Genomic DNA, 24,922 nt, shown 5'->3' on the forward strand with positions numbered 1-24,922 from the left:
TTATCTGCATTTGATAGAATAGGGTAAAGGGTAAAAATGCCCTTCAATCATGAATGACCATGAGATTGAACCTAGAAAGTTGCCCTCTATGGCACAAGTCCAGGCAAAGTTGTTTATGGAAGACCAGCAGAACCCCATGCACACCAGCCTCTCCTCTCCATGCTACTAATGTTATCCAAGGGAAAGGCAAAGGCTGACACAGCTTGGCACCAGTAACGTTACAACTCATTTCTATAGCTGAGTGAACTGGAGCAATCTGAAATAAAGTGTCTTGTTCAAGAACACAACACACAGCCCAGTCTGGGAATCAAACTCACTACTTTATAGTTGTGAGCCCGATGCTTTAACCACTGAGCCATGCATTTGATAAAATGAGACAAAATCACACTGAAGATATGTGTGTCATAGTCTGCTGATAGAGCTTGGTACTTTGTTTTTACACTCAAAGTAGATTGTGACAAATTACTCTCCAAGACAAAATCATGCAGTGACTGCCATGCACATTCGAATGTGTGGGAGCATATTATAAATAAATGTATACATCATTATTTGAGATTTACTGCCTCATGTGCTTATACTGAATATATGTATGTATATATATATATATCTATATATATATATATATATATATATATATATATATATATATATATATATATATATATATATGCATAAAGGTGTGGGTGTATATGTGTGTGCATGAAACTTTTATGTCTAATGCAGCTTAATTTCTTATATATTCTTCAAAGTTTTTTTATTATACTACATTTAGAAGTATGTGAAAGAACTAATATTTCAATTCTCTGGTGGCCCTTTTTGAATTGTAGTGGCTACCTTGGGTTTTCTAGTTCCCTAGTGTAGAGCACAAGATTAGTTCCAAGTGCTCTTATCTCATATCATGTGCACTTCATACCCACAATTCCCAGCTGTATTCAACTGCTAATAGAGGAACAAGACCACCAAGCTATCTAGAGTTTGGCCTTGTACATAAAGATTTTTATGCTAATCTATTGACTTTTCATTAGTGAAGGTACATGGTTTGGTGGTTTGGGTATTCAGGTTACAACCATAAGATCATGAGCTCAATTTCTGGTGGTGAATTATGTCCTTGAGTAAGACACTTCATTTCATCTAGCTCCAGTCCACTTACCTAGCAAAAATGAGTAGTACCTGTAATTCAATAGGCCAGCCTTGTCACATTCTATGTTACTCTGAATCTCATTGAGAACTATGTTAAGGTACAAGCGTCTGTGGCATGCTCAGTCACTTTAACATTAATTTCACTAGCAGGCTGTTCCATTGATTCAATCAACAGGAACCCTCATCACCATAACCAGTGGAGTGTCAGTCATTGACTTTTCATTGGCCTAGGGCCAAATTCATACATACATAAGCAAGCATGGTAGAATAGAGTTTAGTTCATAATCCTGAAGCCCTAGATTTAATCCTAATGAATAACACCTTGGATAATTGCCTTTACTATAGCTTCAAGTTGCTCCTGAAGTGAATTAAGGTAGATGGTAATTGTAAAGAAGCCTGTCAGATAGAGTGCTGAACCTGGAATTCGATGGTCCAGCTTTATCACAATCTATCACACTGAATGTTCAAAAGAATTACATTGAGAGTATACATGATTGAGGAATACTCTGCTACTTTTTATCCTAATTCAATGAGGAGGTCATCCATTTGATTGCACAACTGGATGCATTACTTCAAGTTCAATGAAAAAGTCCATCACATGCATGCGTGCGTGCACACGTGTGTGTGTGTTTGTAGTTATACATATAGATTCAGTTCTACTCAACTTTCTCCAAAAGTATGTGACACACATTTTTGTGTTTTTTTTTTTTTATATAGAAAGCATAAAAACAGATATACTGGAAATATATTTTAGAGAGATTCTGCTAGTCTGAAATATGATATTTAATAAAATGATTGTTTACCTTTATACACAAAATATTTTTGAGAAAATACATGCATGCACACACACATATGTATGTATATACATATGTATATTTATATGTGTATATATATATATATATATATATATATATATATATATATATATATATGTATATGTGTGTGTATGTATATATATAGATAAATATATACATGTAGTGAGAGAGATTATTTATAAAAAGAAAACATATATATATATATATATATATATATATATATATATATATATATATATATATATATGCCTACACACAGACACACACACATATACCTACATACAATCTATAAGTTGTTCAGAAATGAATAAAACTTTTATGCATGTATGAAAAAGAAATCTTTGTTTCATATTCCAAAAATATTTTTTTGTGGTAAACAGATACCAGCTCAACAAAAATATAAACCATTTTGAAATATCAAAACAAAAACATCTAAACCAGTTGTACACATCAGCCAGTTTTATTGTTTTATTTAACTGTTATCTTGTTTAAGTAAGACAGAGGCTTAGTGATGGGCAAGGTATATCTTATAAAATCAGGTTGAGAGTATTATAGTTTTATGAAGTTTGATCAGATTTTATTTCACATTTTTTTTCTTTAGTATTATTAAACTATAAGCCAGAGTAATGATACTCTTCAGATAAAATGTCTTGAAAGTTTATAAGTGTTTAATGGATTTCTTGTGGAAGTTCCTGCCAGCTGGGTAGATCTATTAGACACCACATTAACAACATTGAAATAATTCTAATGCTTTTTGGACTTCACATGATGTCCAAATACCTACCTAATATCATGCTAGGAGGAACACACTGTATTGTCTTTTAAGAAATATGGCAATTTATATCATATTTAGTTCAGATTAAATAGTATTATCAAATATTAAAATAATTATTATAATTTAATGCTAATTTTCTATAATTGATAACTTCTTAGAAATAATGACTTCATCAAAGATATAAATGTATCTAACTTAGTCCAGCAAAATCTGGTTGAAGAATTCAGTTGAAAAACTTCAGCACATATAATTTCTAATCAACTATAATTAAATCAAATTCTCATGAAGCTACTAGTGCCCTTGATTGCATTTTTTTCTTTTTTATCTTATTTTGTTTATTTATTTATTTATTTATTTGTGTTATACTGATCATTTAGAAAATTAAAAATTTTAGCAAATAATATTCAAACAATAACTCTTTATGAAAGTAATGATTTCCAACCTCCATGAATCTTTTACAATTTAGTATGATAAATATTTATATAATTAACATCAGAGAGTTAATGAAAGCTTAATAATTTTACGAAAAATATTGTCTGAAATTTATGATTCATAAATTGTATATATAAAAATTACAGAAAAAAACTCTATATAAGTACATATTTTTACACTTTAACTATTTTTCAGTAGCAATAAAATTCTTTGTTTCTGAATGATCTTCCATGTTAGCTGGTGTCACAAGCTCACAAGCAACATAGTACTTGGCACAAATCATGGAAATGTTTTATGAGTTATTTTGTATGGTTTTGCTTCCTACGTGATTTATGAATTTCTTGAAATTAAAAAATAAGCTACAACAATTTCATGATTTATTTTATTTAATATTTAAAAACCATATTTGCTCTAGGAATACAAATAATAACAGTAATAATAATTATACTGGTGGCAATGATTTCTTTTGATTAAGTAAAAGGTTAATTATTTTTAGAGTAGGTGCAAACATTAATTAATTTGACCTTTATGTATTACTCATACTTATTTTATCAATTTTATCAAATCCTGAAAGATGAAAATGAACTTTCAATTTAGGACCCAAAGGAATCAAATTATGGATATCTATGGATACTGTAAAATATCTAGACAGTTTCCTGATATCATTGTTATCTCTATAGCCTTTGTAACAATAATAGACAGACTTATACTCAAATTCTCCATTTCACAAACATCTGACAGGAATATTTTTGAAGTTTCCTGAAAAGAGCTAGACTATTAAGATTGGATATTTTCTCCTTTGCAGTTATCAGAAGTGACTATAAATCTAGACATGTAGATTTAAATGACTTGTTCAAGTTAGAATCTCTACTTTCAGTAGATGAAATTCCAGTTTCTTGCAAACCACATCACAGAGCATTACACAGCTCAAAAGTAGCTATGCTAGACACAATCCACATTCTATACAAGACACATTCAATTCCATAGCACAGCTCACACAGAACACTCACTGCATGCAACACTTAAGCCTACCAAAACCAATACAATTAACGTCCAATAAAACTATGCAGCACATATTCCCACATAGCTAATACCTGGTGCTAAAGCATCGTATAAACATATAACACCAGTAACACCAGCAACAACAAATCAAGCTACACAACAAAGTAACATATGTGTAGAATGACAACATAGTTCTATAATGGCTGCTCACACCTCAAGAAGATGATGATGTACCTACCTAGTGGAGCTGTAGAAACTCACATGAAGCAGTTGAAATTCATCATCGCCATCATTGTTTTCTCATCCACTTTTCTCATGCTTACTTTAGCCAGATGGAGATATTTTGGAGTAGATTATATACTACCAGATGCCCTTCTTGTTGTCAACCATCACTTACATCTAAGCACAGTGATATTTCTCCATGGCCAGACACGTTTTTCATGAAAGATAAGATATGAACAACATCACATATGACAATGATGTTTATTCACTATGATGAAGCAATGTCAAGACATAGGTGTGCATAAACACACACACACACACACACACATATATATATATATATAGAGAGAGAGAGAGAGAGAGAGATAGATAGATAGATAGATAGATAGATAGATAGATAGATAGATAGATAGATATATGCATACATATATACATACATATATATACACACATATATATAAATATATATATATATATTAAACGTAAATTGAAAACAGAACACAAAGGATATCGCGGTACACGTGTTTCAAGCTTTATACACAAACTGTCATTACATCAGTATATATTGTTGATATAAAGGATGGTTTAAAGCTATCTTCAGCCACAAACATTTTCAGTCCCAAGATTACTTCACAAAGAAAATATATATATTATATATATATATATATATATATATATATATATATATATATAAACAAAGGCTTTCTTCAGTTTCTGTCTGCTAGATCTATTAAAAAAGCTTCTGATTGGCCCAGAGCTAAAGTAGCAAACACTTGCCCAAGGTGTCATACAGTGAACTGAACCCAATACCATATGTTTGACCACATAGCTATATCTGTACCTGTCACAAGATAGTAGCAACTAACAGTAATAATAACAACAACAACAAAGCACAAAGCCAGCCGTTTAAAGAGGAGGAAGTTAGTTGATACCATCAACCCAGGCACTTGACTGGCACTATATTTTATTAGCTGTGAAAGTATGAGAAGCAAAGTTACCCCAGTGGCATTTAAACTCGTAATGAAACAAGTTGGAATAGATAGCATAAAGGATTTCTTTCCAATGCTCTAACAATTCTGCCAACTCACTACTCTGATGCTGATGAAATGATAATGATGATGATGCTGATGAAATGATAATGATATTACTGATGATGATGACAGCATTAACAATAACAACAACAATGATAATATGATGATGGTGGATCACATTCATCATTATCGTTATTGACATTCTGATCATCATTATGAAGCCAACAGCAATATCTTTTGTATAGTCTATGTAAATATGATGAAACAGTTCACTTTATCTAAAGAGAATTTGTAAGCAGACGTAAATGTGAAAAATGTAGATAAAATCATTTGCATGAAAATTAGTGTTAAGTGATATTTGCACATTCCAAAACTTAATACAATAATACTAAGTGTAAGGCAAACAAAATCAACCATCATTTAAGTATCATAATGCAGATACTCTACAAGGAGAGGACACAATATAGAAAACTGTGCAAGTTTGAAGGCTTTCAATTGTAGAGATTAAACTGTGGAGAAGATAAAATATTAATTCTATTGGTCTTGCTGAATCTGAGCTGAAGAACTAACAAATTTCAAAAGTATATATATAGTATATAACTTATTTTCCAGGATACAAGTCAGTAGTATATAGTATAAACATATACTGTAACCATTAAACATTGTCATTCACTTTCTGAATCTTGCAGCATTCTACATGGCACTTTTGGACTTCCAAAGTCATCTTGGTGTATAAGTCTACCTACTTTTTGGGGGTTGTAAATTATTTTGGTCTGATAAAATTTGGCTTGTATCCTGGAAAATACAGTAAATGCCTGCAGTGTTATACATGTAAATTAATGAGGTAGCAATCTCAGATTTAGCATAAATATATGATACATAATGGCTTTTGTTCAGTCTTCATATGTACCAACATCTATTTTGGAATCAATAATATAATATTACAATGAAGAGGATAAAAATACAGAACAATAATAGAAATATTTTCCTGTTAAATTATTAAAAAAGAAACTTCTTTATTGAATTATTTAAGTAAAAAAAAAAAAACAACAGTGAATTGTTTATATGTTGCTACTTAAGGTTAACAGAAAAAAAATATGAGGAATCTCATTATCACTTCTCGCATACTGAAAAGTGTCTAAAAAGTATAAATCATATATGACAAATGCTTATTCATTGCCTACTGAATACAACTTGCTGTTTTACTATTCTAATAATGGCAATAGGTGACATAGTAATGCATTCACTGGAATTTTAATATATATACAGATTAAAGATTTGACCTCTAAAACAAGGTGTTGAATATTTATGCCATGGTGGTTGAATTATTCTGCAAATCAATTCCATGGCTTGTAACTGTTTCATAAGCATTATGCATAGACAAGAAAATTTGCTTTTATCATAGTGCTACAGGTTGATATTTAATCTATCAATAGAATAATATTGATATAGGTTAGTAATTAAGCAATAATTTATGATAATGATAAAGACAAATGTTTGTAAAGCCTTCAAGCAATGTAAGTAAAGAGTAAATCAAAACCTGGAAAGCTGTCCGTAAATGAAAACAAAGATAATGATATTCTATTGTCACCTTACTTAGGGTGTTTAAATAAAATCATTAATCTAGGAAGAAATGACTAAAGTAATATTTGATTTATAGAGAAATCCTTTCTTCAACACAAATATTTATTGTTTCAAAGTTCCTTATTGTTACATAATCTTGATGTTTTGAGAAACATCCATCATTCAGATAAAAAAAAAAAAAAAAGTACTTGAAGATTTTTGAGAAGTTGTTATCAGTAAACCATCTCAGTATGCTATTATTATAGTTATTACTGGTATTTCATCTAGCTTTATGTTCTGAGTTCAAATTCTGCTGAGGTCGATTTTACTTTTTAACTTTTTGAGGTCAATAAAATTACCAGTTATAATTATTACTAAAGTTGAAAGTTAACAGAATCATTAGCATGCTGCACAAAATTTTTAGTGATATATTTTCTGGCTTTACATCCTGAGTCCAAATTCCATCATAGTCAACTTTGCTTTCATCTTTTGAAGTTTGATAGAATGAGTACCAATGAGTACTGAGGTCAATGCAATCAACTTATCCTGCCCTCAAAATTGTCGGCATTGCTATAAAAATTACAAAAAATTTTTACAATCATTATTTTTTACAAAGCTATTTTAAAGTAATAATTATAGTAATAGATTATTACAATAATTATAATTTAAGACATAAAGCTCAACTTGATCATTTTAAGTATATATTTAAATGTAACTCATTAGAAATGGGCTTTAACAAGAGCTATTGTTTCTAGATTGAGTGTAATACAACCAAATAGATAAAGTTTTTTCATTAGTTATGACAACATATTTGCTGCAAGCATTTTGTTGTCATTTGAATAAAATGTTTTTTCAGTTCAACAAACCAAAAATGCATACACAGTTTGGGAAATTTATCTACATACATAAACAGTCTATCAAGAAGTTCGTTTGTTTCTCAACTTGTTAATAGCTTCAAAATATGGGGTCTAACCCCAATTTCATACATTCCTATAATTCTAGAAAGAAAATAATTTTCACAAACTACACCAAAAAATATTAATTAAAGATTTTACTAATGAGTAAACATTTCTCTACTGGAGAAATATAAATGTTTTTTAGAGATTAAGAAGCTTGAAAACAATAAATACCTCTACTCAAGAAAAGATTTCACGACATACAAAATTTACTATATCTATTTCTTCCTACTTTTTATGAAGCAAAGAACTTTAGTAATTATGAGCATCATTAATATTTTAACAGTTACATAAAGGGATTATGATTTTGGAGAACTTTCATGTAGTATGTTGCATAAGACCAAATGTCTTGAAGGAAGAGGTTAAGATTTAACTGGTTCTTTTATTAACTGAAAAGGATTAAAGACAAACTTAACCTTAGTAGCATTTGAATTTACTTCAATGTAAAGAGCCATAGCGAAACATTTTGTCCAATCTCTTCTGAATCGGCTAATCCATGTCCCTTTCATGTAATGTTAAATATAATATTCTACTTCAATGGCAGAGTGTAAGATAAGGAATTAAAATACTGCAGTCAAACTTGCTTTGGCTATAAGAAGTAAACAGCATATCACCCTTATGACTGTACACATATCTAAATGTATTAAGAACCAGTTAGTTCCTCAATAATTCTTCTATAGATAAATCTAGGTTTGTTCCTAATCAATAATTCAGGACCATAGGAAACCTTTTAAGTTTGATCTTATGAATAGCCAAGGCATAAACATGTTTTTAAAAGTATAAAAAAAAAAAACTTACCATTTTTGTTTAAGAAAAATATATCAGTTTTATTGTTTAAGTCAGCTCTTTATATTAAATATTTGTGAATCATTTATGAGCAAAACCTTGAAAAATATCTTCTAAACGATTTCACATATGCTTTATGTTTATATATTTGTGCGAATTTCCAAAAAGTATGATTGAATTTCATCATATTCTTTCAACTAATGAAGTTAGTATGTGGCATTGTATATCAAATATAAACAATGAAAACTTGGTGATTTGGACTTTGAAACTGATATGTCACAATAACTATTCCATTATTTGAAAGTATATGACGTAATTGCTCCTTAACAGTTTGTTTGACACAAGAGGTTATGAATAAATGTCACAATAATTATGGTGATCTTTTTGTCAACTATCATTTGATGGTTGTTGCACAGCTGGTGTTCTGTTCACATATTCACACTCAATTGCTGTTTCTGTGATGTTGGCTTTGGATTGCTAGGACTACCATTGTGTTGGTGCATAACCCATTCTTATCTTTCTCTATTTTTTTTTTTTTATATATCTATATACAATTTCTTTTTCCAATTTCTTTAAAAGACCAAAGCTGGTTTCAACTCTTCCTATCAAATATTTGCGATCTTTAATATGTCCCGCTAAAGCCTTGCTTATTCTTTCTCACATCAGCATGAATGCATCTATTACTGCCATAACAACATAGGTATAAAAGTTAGCATTATATCCAAGCAAATCATTTATACACACACACACACACACAAACACACATGCTTATATACATGGACACATGCACTTACACATATATTCATATATGTGTGAGTGTGTAAATGCATGCACATATGTATGCATATTTATATATGTGTAAGTTTGTGAACATTTGAGTGTGTATGTGTGTGTGTGTGTGTGTGTGTGCGTGTGTGTGTGTGCGTGTGTGTGTGTGTGTAAATATATGTGAAGTAAATGGCTCTTTGTCAGTTTCAACAATAAATAGACCAGTATTTCCATTTGACTAATCTCCTGCACTATCAAATCACTACATACTGTGTGCCAAGGTTAGCTCTTTTATTTGCAAGTACAATCCATCCAATGAGCTTCTACATAGTTTCTGTTTATGCAGTTTGATCCAAATATCATGGATTAATCCATATCTGTGGTAAAAAAAAACATTCCCATAATGCCACACAGTAGGATCGAACCTGCTACCACATGATTCAGTAATAAATTTCTTAACTACTTGATCATGCCTGTATACACATACATGCACACTGACACACGTGCATACATATGTAAATGTGTGTGTGTGTGTGTGAAAGTTAGCAATGGACTTGAAGAATGGGTTACGCAACAATAGGAAGTTGGATAAACAATTTCTTTCAGTCCAGTCTTTTGTTAGTTCCATACTGACAGAAACCAGGATTTATTCAGCTGCAGTGATTTGAATTCTGATTCAATGAATGCTGAGTTCCCTCAGTATAAAACCTTGGATAGTTATCCTGTTAAAAGACACAGACTTACATAGGTATATATACAGAGCAAGAGAGAGAAAGAGAGAGATGTATGTTTGTATGTATGTATATATGTATGCGTGTATGAATGCGTTAACACTGGTGGGAATTACAATGCAATGAAAATATGTACGTAGGGTTACTAAGTAAAGTGGAATAGCATTTATTCGAAAACAATTTTACATGTATTTAAAATCAGAGTTTCATATTTATGTTTCTCAGTCACCATAGGATCAAGAATGTAAAACTCCTGCTGACACGCGCTAACTCCACTTGGAATAAATGATATACATATGTGTATATATGTGTATCATATATAGATATATATATATATATATATATATATATATATATATATATTTATACACACACACACACATACATACATACATACATACATACACACACATGTTTATACATATATAAAGTATATACACACACACATGCACAAATGTACACACATGCATATATATAAGCATATGTATATATATATATATATATATATATATAGATGCATATAAATATCCTCAGTTGTGTATGATTGAAAACAATGTTTTGCCAATGTATATGTATATATGTCTGTGAGTGAATAATTATTGCAATGTATACAAATATAATTATATTTATGAGTGTTTGTGTATTGACATTTGTTTTAAAACCTATCTTTGTGTCACAAACTGATTGCCCGCCTTCAATTTTCTCCTTGCTTATGTGTTGGTCACACCAGTTTATGCACCCCCCACCCTCCAGTCATATAATATTCTGCTATCTGCTTCTCGTTCAATGATGTTTTTGGTATTTCGGAATTTGCTATGATGATTTTGCTTTCCAGGTTAAAATTCTGAATGAAATAAGACATAGGGTGTTTGAGTGATTGATTCCATTCTTTTTTTTTTTTTTTTTTTTTTGGACAGTATCTGTGGCTTCTATGACTGCTTTCATATTTTTGGACATTGTTGTCAATTTGGAATGGAATTTTTTTTTTTAATATGGTCTAAACATGCATCTATGTCATCTGGTTAACAAGACTACTATAGTAGTCTAAATTTACTGTTTTTGTTTTTTTTCCCCTCATTTTCACATTATACATTTCTTAGTTTCATTTCTTTTCTTTTGTTTGTCAAATTTTTAAATAATTTTAGCTTTAACTATGTTTAAGGAATTTTTAACTTCAATTTAAACTATATTATATTTGAATTAAAATTTTTTTTCTTAAGACACAAATATAGCATTTTTGATATGAACTTTTAAAATTCATTTGGAGATTGTACATTAATTGAAATACTTTGAATAAGATTAATTATTATGCATTATCTAACTTCTTAAAAAAAAAAATCTAATATAATTTTCATGTTAGTAAATTTCTATCACTATAAAATTATTATGTATTATTTTGATTATTTATTGTATAATCTAAGAAACTATTTAAAGTTATTCTAACTTAGCGGAGTTTTTAAAATTTATTCTATGAAATGATATCTCAAGAATTACTCTTAGATATTTCTTTTTCGTTGGTGTTTATACTGGAACAGTTAACCTGAAATATTATTGACTACTATACACAGTCAACAGAATAATAATAATAAAAGAAAAATATAGTATTTGTTGTAACTTATTTCATGATGCATTAGTTTAAATAAAATAGAAAATTAAATTATTTTTATTGTTAATAAGGCGTTAAGCAGTCAGAAACAATAGCAGACCAGATAAAATGTTAAGTAGCATTCCTTTAGTCATTTTACATCCTGAGTTCAAATTCCATCAAGGTCAGCTTTGCCTTTCATTCTTTCAGGTTTGACAAATTAAGTACCAGTCAAATAGTGAAGTTAATGCAATGAGCCCTATCCTCAAAATTCCAGGCCTTTGCCTATAGTATAGTAAGAAGTATTGTGGAGGCACAATGGCCCAGTGGTTAGAGCAGCGGACTCGTGGTCGAAGGATCACGGTTTTGATTCCCAGGCCAGGCATTGTGAGTGTTTATTGAGCGAAAACACCTAAAGCTCCACGAGGCTCCGGCAGGGGATGGTGGCGAACCCTGCTGTAATCTTTCACCACAACTTTCTCTCACTCTTACTTCTTGTTTCTGCTGTGCCTGCAATTCAAAGGGTCAGCCTTGTCACACTGTGTCACACTGAATATCCCCGAGAACTACGTTATGGGTACACGTGTCTGTGGAGTGCTCAGCCACTTGCACGTTAATTTCACGAGCAGGCTGTTCCGTTGATTGGATCAACTGGAACCCTCATCGTCGTAACTGACGGAGTGCCAACCACCAGTAAAAAGGATTACCAGATTTACAGGAAGGGAGTTAGCTGACAAAATCATTAGTGCATCAGACAAACTGCTTAGTATCATTTCTTTCAGCTCTTTACAGTCTTAGTCCAAATCCTATTGATGTCAACTTTGCCTTTCATCCTTTCGGGGTCAATAAAATAAAGTACCATTCAAGTATTGGCATAGATGTAGTTGACTTCCTCCCTACCCCAACCTTAGAACTGCTGGCGTTATGCCAAAATTAGAAAGAATTATATCTGTGTGTATGTGTGTCTTTGTATCTGTATTTGTCTCCCCACACACACACACACACAGCTTGACAACCGATGTTGGTGTGTTTACGAGAGAAACCCAAAGATGGAGACTTTCAGATGATAATTTATTTAAGTACAAATATATATTTATATTAATAGATCTAACTTACACAAAGCACAGATGACAGAGAAAATTAAAAGGGTAGGAGAAAGATGTTATAAGTCCAACAGCTATTTCTGGGGGCTTAGAGATACATAAGGTTGGTAGATGTAGTTCACCTCAATATGCAGCTGTAATAGATGCAATCAACATAGGATAAGATGAGCCTTCTTCATCAGGGTAGAGAAGATCTTACATTTCAGATCCTAATGTTGAACTTCTCTGCGTTAAATTTGTGATATAATTACTAATTTTAGAAAATGCCTTGAGCTTCCCCAGAATCAAGTTTCAGTTTAACATTCTATAAAATATATGTTAATTTGAAACTTCTGATTCTGTAAACCTGAAGTGAGACCCACAGTGGAATGCAGTTCTCACATACAGGATATGGCTGTCACTATACACAGAAATATTCATGACTGACTCTACAACATTGCCAATTGCCAAGAATTAACTTACCAACACACTCCAGCATCTAGCTTACAGATGCACTGTTTCCTGACTCAGCTTCTATTCATTGTTACAAAGGAATCTACTCATCAACACTACCCTCCACTCAAGCCTCCCTTATATGCCCGTCTTTCCTCCCCTTTTCACTTAATCTATGCTCCACTTCATCAAGCCCCACCTTAGCCACTATTCCTAATTCTTTGGAATTCTTTTCTTACCTATATTTTCATACAGTCTATAATTGAACACCATTCATAATAATCTGACTAGTTGTGGACAACCTAACCAACAAAAAAATTTTACTTTTTAATGGGTTTAACACGTTTTTCTTTGTTGATTAGTATGGCCTTATCATTGGGTAAACCAAGGTTTTCACATTGTTAACCCCCTTGGGTTAATTCTTTAAGATAAACTAAGATTTCAATGTAAATATAGAAACTTTATTCAAACAGAGACACAATAAAACCTTCTTGCAGATAAAAATTTAATTTTAATGCATTCAAAACACTCTTTATTATTATCAATATTATTATATGAAGGCAGCAGGCCGGCAGAATCATTAGCACACCAGGCAAAATGCTTTGCGGAATGCCATCTGCCTTTATGCCTTGAGTTCAAATGCCTTTCATTCTTTCAGGGTTGACAAAATAAGTACCAGTAAAAGACTGGAGTTGATGTAATCAACTAGTCCTCTCCCACCAAATTTCAGGCCTTGTACCTTTAGTAGAAAAGATTACTATTATTGTAATTATTATTATTATTATTATTATTATTATTATTATTATTATTATTATTATTGTTATTATTATTATTATTATTGTGATTATTATTGTTATTATTATTATTTTTATTTTTATTTTTATTATTATTATTATTATTATTATTATTATTATTATTATTATTATTATTATTATTATTATTATCATTACTATTATTTTTAAGGCAGTGAGCTGGCAGAATCATTAGCACACCGAGCAAAATGCTTAGCAGCATTTCGTCCATCTTCTGAGTTCAAATTCTGCCATGTTCAACTTTACCTTTCACAGTTATTATTATTACTATTATTATTATTATTATTATTATTATTACTATTATTATTATTATTATTATTATTATTATTATTATTATTATTATTATTATTATTATTATTATTATTATTATTATTATTATTATTATCATCAAGGCAGTGAGCTGGCAGAGTCGTTAGCACAGTGGATGAAATGCTTAACAGCATTTTGTCTGCCTTGACGCTCTAAGTTCAAATTCTGTGAAGTTCAACTTTGCATTTTTGTCCTTTCAGGGTTGATAAATTAAGTACCAGGGAAACACTGGGGTCGATGTAATTGACTAGCCCCCTCTGCCAAATTTCAGGATTAGAAAGGGTTATTATTATTGTTGTTGTTGCTGTTGTTAAGGCAGCAAGTTGGGGAAATTTTTACCAAGCCAAGTGAAATGCTTAGTGGCCATTTCATCTGTCTTCACGTTCTGAGTTCAAATTCTACCAAGGTCAACTTTACCTTTGAGCTTTTGGGGATTGATAAATTAAGTACTAGTTGAGTACTGGGTTCAATGTAATTGACTAGTCCCCTCCCACCAAATTTCAGGCCTTGTGCCTTGATTAGAAAGGATTATTATTATTATTATTATTATTAACCAAAACAAATATTCTTAAAAAGAGATACTGGCGGGTAAAAATATAACCTTGAATTAGATTAAGCGTAATGAAAGATCCTTAATTATCCCCTTTTCAAATATCTTGGATATGTTTTTGTTTTTTTTTTTTGTTTTTTTTGTGGATTCTCATTTCTGTAATGCATCAATTAATTCTCATTTATTTCTGATCTATTTGATTGCTGTCAGAAACAAGTAATTTAGAATAATATTAGTTTCCCATACTCCTTATCAATTCAAATAATGAATAGTGCTAATGACTTTGAAGAGTAATTTATGAACTTCATTTTATAACATAATTATAATAACAATATCAAAGAAATAGTTTCATAAAATTATATAAAACAATAATCCCATATTAATATACTAAATATATAAAATACTCAGAATGAAGTTTGATATTATTCCAATTAATATTTCACATTTAATTTAACTCAACACTATTCTGTTCCAGAAAGTTAATATTACTGGTCTCTGTGTGAAAGGGAATAAATTTCATCCTGTAGTTTCTAAAAAAATGCAACAAATTATTGCAAGTCTATAGAATCGCAATAGAAGGTAGCTGCAATAGGCTATTGTCAACTTTAATTTCTATCTCAGGTATACATTTGTTTTAAAATACAATCAAATATTTGATTCCATTAAAGTTAATAATGTGTATGAAAATTTAATTGCATATGTGTAAAGAGTAAAATAACTTTAAAATAATAGTAACATTTAAAATTCTCTGATCATACCTGATTAAGGAATCTGTTTTCTACCAAACTGATTCAATTACTGCATCAATATTCTTAGGAAAGACATGAATACTTCACTTGGTCAGTTATCTTCCCTCATAATTCTGAAACTTCATGCTTGATTTTAAAAAATCATTATTTTGCATTTTGAAAACGACTACTATTATTATAGTTATTCAATATCAATCATTATCAATTCATTATTAATTAATATTACATGATTCCATGAAAATAGAATTGTTAGTTTTTGGAATATTTCCAGATTATCTTAAAATGCCATATAAAGAATTGAGTAAGTAAAATCTTGACTAATCTATTAAGGTTTTAAAAAATATCAATTTTTTTTCTCTTTCTTTAAATATAAAAAACTGAAGCTTGCTTCCCAACCATATGGTTCCAGGTTCAGTCCCTCAGCATGACACTTGGACAAGTGTTTTCTATTGTAGCCTCAGGCAAACCAAAGTTTTGTGAATGGACTTGGCCAGCGAAAACTGAAAAAAGCCCATCATATATATATATTTACATATATCTATGTGTGGTGTCTTTGTGTCAGTGTTTGTCCCCCATCACTGCTTGACAACCAGTGTTGGTATGTTTAACTCCCTGTAACTTTGTAGTTCAGCAAAAGAGACCAATAGAATAAGTATTAAGCTTAAAAAATAAGTCCTAAGGTTAATTTGTTTGACTAAAATCCATCAATGCAGTGGTCTAGTACGGCCATAGTCAAATTACTGAGATAAGTCAAAGCAAAAAAAAAAAAGATATGCATCTACCATGATTTAAAGATAAATTATGTCCACTTAATTTTGGTCACACTAATGTTTATTCCTTTTATTTCTAGATTCCTTACAATAGAATATTTACTTAGTGACCACACTCCAACTCTGATCAAATGACACCTACTTTTCCACATTGTCTTTCTAATTCTTTCTCATATAATTATGCATTATCTGTAACTAGATCTGTTATATTCTAGAACTTCACAGTAAATGATTGTTTAATTTTGAATCTGTCAGTCGTATCCTTCTATACTTAAGCATTTTCTGCTTAAAATATAAGAAAAAAGTAGATAGAATTTATTTCCCTGTGTTGGTGATATACCATGCTTGTGTAGACCTGTCAAGCCAAGTGAGAACATAGTCATGGTTGATGCCTGTATCAGATTAATGGCACCCATGCCAGTTGCATGTAAAAAACGCCCATTACACTCTCAGAGTGGTTGGCAATAGGAAGGGCATCCAGCTATAGAAACCTTGCCAAATCAGATGGGAACCTGGTACAGCTCCCAGCTTACCATCCAACTCATGCCAGCATGGAAAACAGACGTTAAATGATGATGATGAATGTTGACAAAATTTTGACAAAACTTCAGTTACTTTCATGTATGATACTTAACGAACCAGCAACTGGATCATAATTTCACTTCTAATTAGTTAAGAAAGTAGTTCATTGGGAGAGAGATTGAGTCATTAGAGCAGTATTTGCCCTGATTCTCTACACCCTGAGTTCAAATAATGTTGAGACCATCTTTGCATTTCACTCTTGTGAAGTTAATAACAATATGTCAACCCTGATCAACAGATTAATGGAGCTGTAAGAACATCAGACCAGTTGTATTGCCAGATTTTTTTTCTGACTTCTTGTAAACTGAGTTCAAATCTTGAGGTGGCCAAGTTGGATGTCAGACGTAATCCATTACTTTGTTTGACACCACCATATGACACCTTGGGTGTCCATTCTGCTGCAAGCCTTTGACGCAAGTCTGTTTTAAAGATACCTTCCTCTCTCCTTCTAACGAATCTTAGATGCCCTGTCTAAGAAGTTGCTAACACCAACTTCTTACTTGGCCAAAAAGGTTAAAGGAAAACATAAAGCAACAAAAAAAAAAACACAGAAAAGAATAAATGATAGGAATGGTTTGTTAGAACAGTTTTTACATTCACTCAGAAACTATTTTCTTTGTCATTAGAAAAGATGACATAATTTATTCATGTCTTTATAAAAGTATATCTTTATTATCTTATTCTTATCAGTCTGAATATTCAACAACTGTCAAGTTTTCATTCTTATTTGAATATATGGGTTTATATATATATATATATATATATATATATATATATATATGACATACATACGACGGGCTTCTTTCAGTTTCCATCTACCAAATCCACTCACAAGGCTTTGGTCAGCCCAAAGCTATAGTAGAAGACACTTGCCCAAGGTGCCACACAGTGGGACTGAGCCTGGAACCATGTGGTTCATAAGCAAGCTACTTACCACACAGCCTCTCTTATGCCCACATATATCTTTATATATATATATATATATGTATATATTAGGATGTTTGGAAAGTAATTGTGTTTCACCAGAAAGACTATAAAAATTAATGTAAACTACATTTATCTGAATAGTTTAAATCAAGAATGTAATCACCGTTGTTTTCAATGGGAAAGTAACATTTTTATGCCACTTTCAAAGAAATCTATTTCTTTTTCTGGAAAAAAGTCTGAAAGATTGTTTTCAACTTCCTCCCTGCTTCTGAGTGTTTTGCCTCTTACAAAATGTTCTAGAGATCAGAACACTTGGAAATCTGTATATCCTAAGTCAGGTGAGTATGGAGGATGTGGAAGAACTTCCCATCCTAACAATCTTACTTATTCTTGGGTTTGTTTTGAAGAGTGTGGCCATGCATTGTCTAACAAAACTGGCCACTTCTGACATAATTTTTCATTTACAAGATCAAGTTGTTGGCAGTAGACATCTGCATTTATGCTCCTTCTGTGTTCCAGTAGCTCATAATAGAAGATACCTTTCATATTACACGAAACACAGAGCAAGGATTTTTATGGATGGAGGTCGGATTTTGGTTTTAGCACTGGCCTCTCATTACATGATAACCATTGTCTTTTTCATTTTCTGTTGTGATGCAAAACCCATTTGTGGTTGGCGTTAGGAAGGGCATCCAGCTGTAGAAACTCTGCCAAATTAGATTGGAGCCTGGTGTTGCCGTCCGGTTTCACCAGTCCTCAGTCAAATCGTCCAACCCATGCTAGCATGGAAAGCGGACATTAAACGATGATGATGATGATGATGATGTAGAAATGATAGGTTGTTTATCCTGGTTAGAAGACTGCTGCAGATGGTGGAATTTTGTGTTCAGTTCTCAAGTGTATGCTCATGTGGAATCCAAATTCCTTCTTTGCATGTTTATTCAATTTGCTTGAGATGTTTGTGGATAGTTGAACATGACGCATTAAATTTTTATGCTAAATCTCTGGTGAATTGACGTGGATCTGATACAATGGTCTCATTCAAAATGTCATTCAGAGTGGGTTATCTTCCAGAGTGAGGCTTGTTGGATATGTCTCAATTGCCATCTTTAAACCTTTTAAACTACAGCTGACATGTATAAAATTTCACTGCATCTGGATACACTTCACAAATGTTTTCCATTGCTTCTGTTGTGATACTTTTCTTTCAAAACTCATACAGTAAACAATGGCAAATATGTTGTTTCATAAAGTTCTTATCCTCCATGGGATTAATTACCAAAATAACTATGAATGTCACGCTACCGGATAGAAGAGATGATGTACTATTTCTAGACAGTTCCCATCCATTTGACCTTGGCTCTGATGTGATTGGTTGATTCATATTTCATCGTGGTGGAAAACACAATTACTTTCTGAAGAACACTGGATTTTGTCCCTAATATATATATATATATATATATATATATATATATATATATATATATATATATATACATACATACATACATATGTATGTATGTATGTATGTATGTGTGTTTGTATTTTATTTGCCATATAATGATGTTATGCAAATGATAAAGTATATGTATTTAGAGAAACATTATCGTTCTTATATAAAATCTTATGACAAACTCTCTTATTCATACAATGCCCATTGTCATTGTCAAAGAACTAGTTCCATCCAGGGTACATTAAACAAATCAAGCAGAATAACTAGCAAAGACAAAGAAAACACATTTACATAACAAAGGATTTTTCCTCATCAGCTGTCAATTAGGATACCCTTAAGATTTCAACCCCTTAAAACATGATAACTACTTCTTATTATGTCAATGAACATTAAAAAAATATAGTCCAATGTTGTTTTGGAATATACAAATATATTTGTGTGGAGTACAAACCACAAACATAAAATACACATAAATTAGAATAAAAACTTAGAAACAGTCCTTGAATCAAAAAGCAAAATATTATTGAAATAAAAGTAAAAAGTGATAAACAGAGCATATATATATATATATATATATATATATATATATATATATATATATATATATATATTCTCATATATATACTCTCTTTTACCTGTTTCAGTCATTTGACTGTGGCCATGCTGGAGCACCGCTTTAGTCGAGCAAATCAACCCCGGGATTTATTCTTTGTAAGCCTAGTACTTATTCTATCGGTCTCTTTTTGCCGAACCACTAAGTGACAGGGACATAAGCACACAAACATCGGTTGTCAAGCAATGCTAGGGGGACAAACACAGACACACAAACATGCACACACACACATACATATATATATATATATATATATATATATATATATATATATATACGACGGGCTTCTTTCAGTTTCCATCTACCAAATCCACTCCCAAGGCTTTGGTCGGCCCGAAGCTATAGTAGAAGACACTTGCCCAAGGTGACACGCAGTGGGACTGAACCCGGAACCATGTGGCTGGTAAGCAAGCTACTTACCACACAGCCACTCCTGCGCCTATATGGTCACTCCTCACTATCTACCAGACTATCAAATTTCATTATACACTGCTGGTCACAATGCTCTTACTTGTATTGTTGTAGCTTTTGAATAATGCCCCCTTGCTGGCTAGGCAAGCAGATCTCTGGTACATGATTGATCAAAACTATGACATTCCCCAGTCAACAGAATGTCCATCTATCACAGAGTAACTGATTTATAACTGAGTGAGCTGGGCAGCATAATATGATGTGCTTTCCTCAAGAACAGTGCTCCACCAGTCTGGAATTCAAGGCCACAATCTTGCAGTTGTGAGTACAATGCCCTAACACCGAGGTGATGTACTTTCTCACAAATATGTATATTTTTGTGGAGGCATATTTCATCTATCATATGGTGGATCAGTACATTTATCCATTCAGTATTTCAATGTAAATGTTGTTTTGTTTTGGCTGTATAATTCCTAATTTTATGGCGTAAAGTTATGAAATTTTAAGTTGTTACTACTGCATTCATTCTGAAAAATGTTATGGTAATTACTAACTGATTGATTTACAGAATTGATCTATTTATTAATAACTGATTGATAATTATTTTTTATGACTGGATAATCAATTTATAAAATAATGTAACTACTTAGAAACAGAAAAAGCAAAGCAAAATTACAGATCAATTTCCCTTTAAGATCAATGATAGATATGCTGATATAATTAGTACTAAGGACAACAAATATATTTGTACTTAAAGATGCTCAGATAACCATACGAGATTTAAAAGAGCACCATCATGACAAAATCAGACGTGCAGCTTCTTTCATCTCAAAGACATATCTAAGAGACAGTTCATGATCCCCTGTATTCTTGAAGATGGAAGTTACAAAAGATGTTTGATGTTTGTGAACTTAACTTTTCAAAGTTTGTATTCCATACTCTGAGATAATTTACAATTATAACTTATTCTTATTCAGCCATTAGGTCGTGGCCATGCTTGAGCACTGATTTGAAAGCTTTAGTCATTCATATTAACAATGGAATTGTTTTTAACTTAAGTACTTAGATTTTTGCAATTTGTGTCTATTGTGCTGTCAAATGCAAGGACAGACATAGAAACAACACATAAGCATGCACACACACACACACACACACACACATTGGCGTTTGGAAGGGCATCCAGCTGTAAAAGCCTTGCCAAAACTGACCTCACCTGTGCTTGTGCCATGTAAAAAGCATTAGGTCTACTCTGCTGAGTGGTTGGTGTTAAGAAGGGCATCCAGCTGTAAAAATCCTGCCAAAACTGTCACAGAAGTTTGATGCAGGCTTCTGCCTGCTGGCTCCTTTCAAACTGTCCCACCCATGCCAGTATGGAAGGTGGATGCTAAACAATGATGATGATGATGATGATGATACATATATATATATATATATATATATATATATATATATATATATATATATGAACCAAATTCGATGACTGGCACCTGTGCCAGTGGAGCGCTAACAGCACCATCCGAGCGGGATCACTGCCAGAGCAGCTGTCTGGCTTCTGTGCCAGTGGCATGTAAATAGCACCATTTGAGCGTGATCATTACCAGTGTTGCCTTCCTGGCACTTGTGCCGGTGGCATACGAAAAAACATTCGAGCGAGGTTGTTGCCAGTGCCGCTGGACTGGCTCTTGTGCAAATGGCACATAAAAGACACCATTTTGAGTGTGGCCATTGCCAGTACTGCCTGACTGGCCCTCGTGCCAGTGGCGTGTAAAACCATCCACTACATTCTCGGAGTGGTTGGCGTTAGGAAGGACATCCAGCTGTAGAAACTCTGCCAGATCAGATAGGAGCCTGGTGCAGCCATCTGGTTTGCCAGTCTTCAGTCAAATGATCCAACCCATGCTAGCATGAAAAGCAGACATTAAATGATGATGATGATGATGTACACACATACATAAATACATACACATATATGAACATATATACCTACATATATCATTATGATCCTCATTTTAACATCCGTTTTCCATGCTGGCATGTGTTGGATGGTTTGACAAGGAACTGGCAAGCAGGAGAGCTGCACCAAGCTCCTGTTATCTGTTTTTGCATGGTTTCTACAGCTAGATACCCTTCCTAATGCCAACCACTTTACAGAGTGTACTGGGTGCTTTTTTTTACATAGCACTAATATCAGTACTCTATCCATGGCACTAGCACAGACACTTTCCCTTAGCAACTGGCACAGACACTCTGAAGTGGCACTCTTAAATGGCACCAGTATGGGTGCCTTTATGTGTCACCAACTCAAGTGCTTTTATGTGGCGCCGAAATATGTGCTTTTTTTTACAAGACTTTTACTTAGTTTGACATGTCTTATCGAGTACAGCAAGCTGCCAGAAGTTTCTGTCTTCCAAGAAAAAAACATGTTTGACCATACAGAAATAATATCTTGCTTGGAAACAAGTGAGTGAAGGGTAAGCAACAGGAAAGGCATCTGGCAGTAAATAATCTACTTCAAAATATTTCTATTTACATCATGCGAGCATGGAAAAGTGGATGTTAAACAATGATGAAGACGATGATAATGATGATGATGGTGGTGGTGGTGGTGGTGTTAATGATGAGGATGACCAACTGCTAACTCTCTCCAGCCACACTCATCAGTGATATACCCTCTATTGGTCATATAAAAATAATGCCGCATAACTGAAGAGGCTTTCAAAGTTTCCCCATCGATATGAGGCCCACATCACGACTTGTACACTCAGACTTGTTTGTATGACATCATAGCTATCTCATGCCAATATTCACACATTATGCAGTAATTTTGTGTGTGTTTGTTTGTTTATTAAAATATCGTACAAACTTCCGCAAGTTACAATCGGAATCTTCTTGCCAAATGAAATACAAGCATCAAAGGTTGAGTGCATTAATACCCCTAATTATTTTCCCATACAATAGTACGGTGAACCATTAATAAGTATAATGGATGCTGTTTTTGTACTCAAATGTCCATCAAAGCCATTGATCATAAATGCATGTGATACTTTTAATTTTTAAATATCCAAATAAGAGATGGTCAGCATAGCATTTAGGTAAATGCCAACTAGACTGCTGGAGATTATCTGATAAGTAAAACAATATCATTTAATAATAATAATAATAATAATAATAATAATAATAATAATAATAATAATAATGATGTTGTTGGCACTCCGTTGCTTACGACGTCGAGGGTTCCAGTTGATCCGATCAACGGAACAGCCTGCTCGTGAAATTAACGTGCAAGTGGCTGAGAACTCCACAGACACGTGTACCCTTAACGTAGTTCTCAGGGATATTCAGCATGACACAGTGTGACAAGGCTGGCCATTTGGATTACAGGCACAACAGAAACAGGAAGTAAGAGTGAGAGAAAGTTATGGCGAAAGAGTACAGCAGGGTTCGCCACCATCCCCTGCCAGAGCCTCGTGGAGCTTTAGGTGTTTTTGCTCAATAAACACTCACAACACCCAGTCTGGGAATCGAAACCGCAATCCTATGACCGCGAGTCTGCTGCCCTAACCACTGGGCCATTGCGTCTTCACTGTATTGCACTACCAACACAAAAATAAGATAGTACTGTCTTATAAACCTTTAATAGACTTAGTAGTATATTATGATTGCAAAACGAAATACAGTGTTCCTACCTACCTCAAACGAAATACCAAGTACTGACAACATCATCACCAACCACAAAACAGTGTAAACTTCTGATGACTGGGTTAATATTAACTCTTAATTATAAGGACACTAATTAAAATCTGCAAATTTGTCTGCTGAAACTATTTTCATTATTGTCATCATCATCATAATCATCATCATCATCATCATCTAACATCTGTTTTCCATGCTGGCATGGGTTTGATGGTTTAACAGGAGCTAGCAAACCATAGAACTGCACCAAGCTCCAAAGTCTGCCAAAGTAGACATTGGATGGATGCCTTTCTATGGTCCTAATGGCTGGATGCCCTTCCTCTTTCCAGCCATGGAACCAGTAGTATCAAGGTCACTACATAGCTCACACGATATGACTCCTCAGCTAAGTGGGCAAATAGTATTAATACTGGTGACTTTACATCAGATGATGGAAGGTTGAAGTATGATAGAAGGTGTTTTGCCCTAGGAGAGATATATGATTGTCGTAGATGGAAATGAAAATATTTGAGAAGATAGGCAATAAAAAAGAATATTTAATGACATTTTGCTGTCATAGTTTCTTTCAGAATCATTTTGTAAACAAATTGTTGGATAGAATTTCTTTCTTATTTACTCTTAAAAATCAATAAGAGAATTATACTAAGCAATCAGTTTAATGATACATTAATTGTATTTGGAATTGTTACTACAATTAATGTGATTGCAGGAA

The 24,922-nt window shown here is 32.5% G+C and overlaps 1 protein-coding gene and 1 long non-coding RNA gene across 9 annotated transcripts in view; one reads left to right on the plus strand and one right to left on the minus strand.

Annotated features, from left to right (window-relative positions):
- The window catches only part of LOC149134327 (uncharacterized), a 118,523-nt gene extending 109,652 nt beyond the window's left edge, over positions 1 to 8,871 (minus strand). Inside the window, exons 1-2 of the long non-coding RNA XR_016242816.1 lie at positions 8,735 to 8,871; positions 6,091 to 6,212 (exon numbers count right to left, since the gene is read on the minus strand). This is a non-coding gene — a long non-coding RNA (uncharacterized LOC149134327). The remainder of the gene's footprint in view (positions 1 to 6,090; positions 6,213 to 8,734) is intronic.
- LOC106878173 (uncharacterized) overlaps positions 1 to 24,922 on the plus strand; it is a 1,399,830-nt gene that overhangs the window by 1,338,572 nt on the left and 36,336 nt on the right. The gene's annotated exons all lie outside the window — the stretch shown is intronic.

The sequence above is a fragment of the Octopus bimaculoides genome, chromosome 8, assembly GCF_046866305.1.
Source record: "Octopus bimaculoides isolate indiv1 chromosome 8, ASM4686630v1, whole genome shotgun sequence".
Lineage (NCBI taxonomy): Eukaryota > Metazoa > Mollusca > Cephalopoda > Octopoda > Octopodidae > Octopus > Octopus bimaculoides.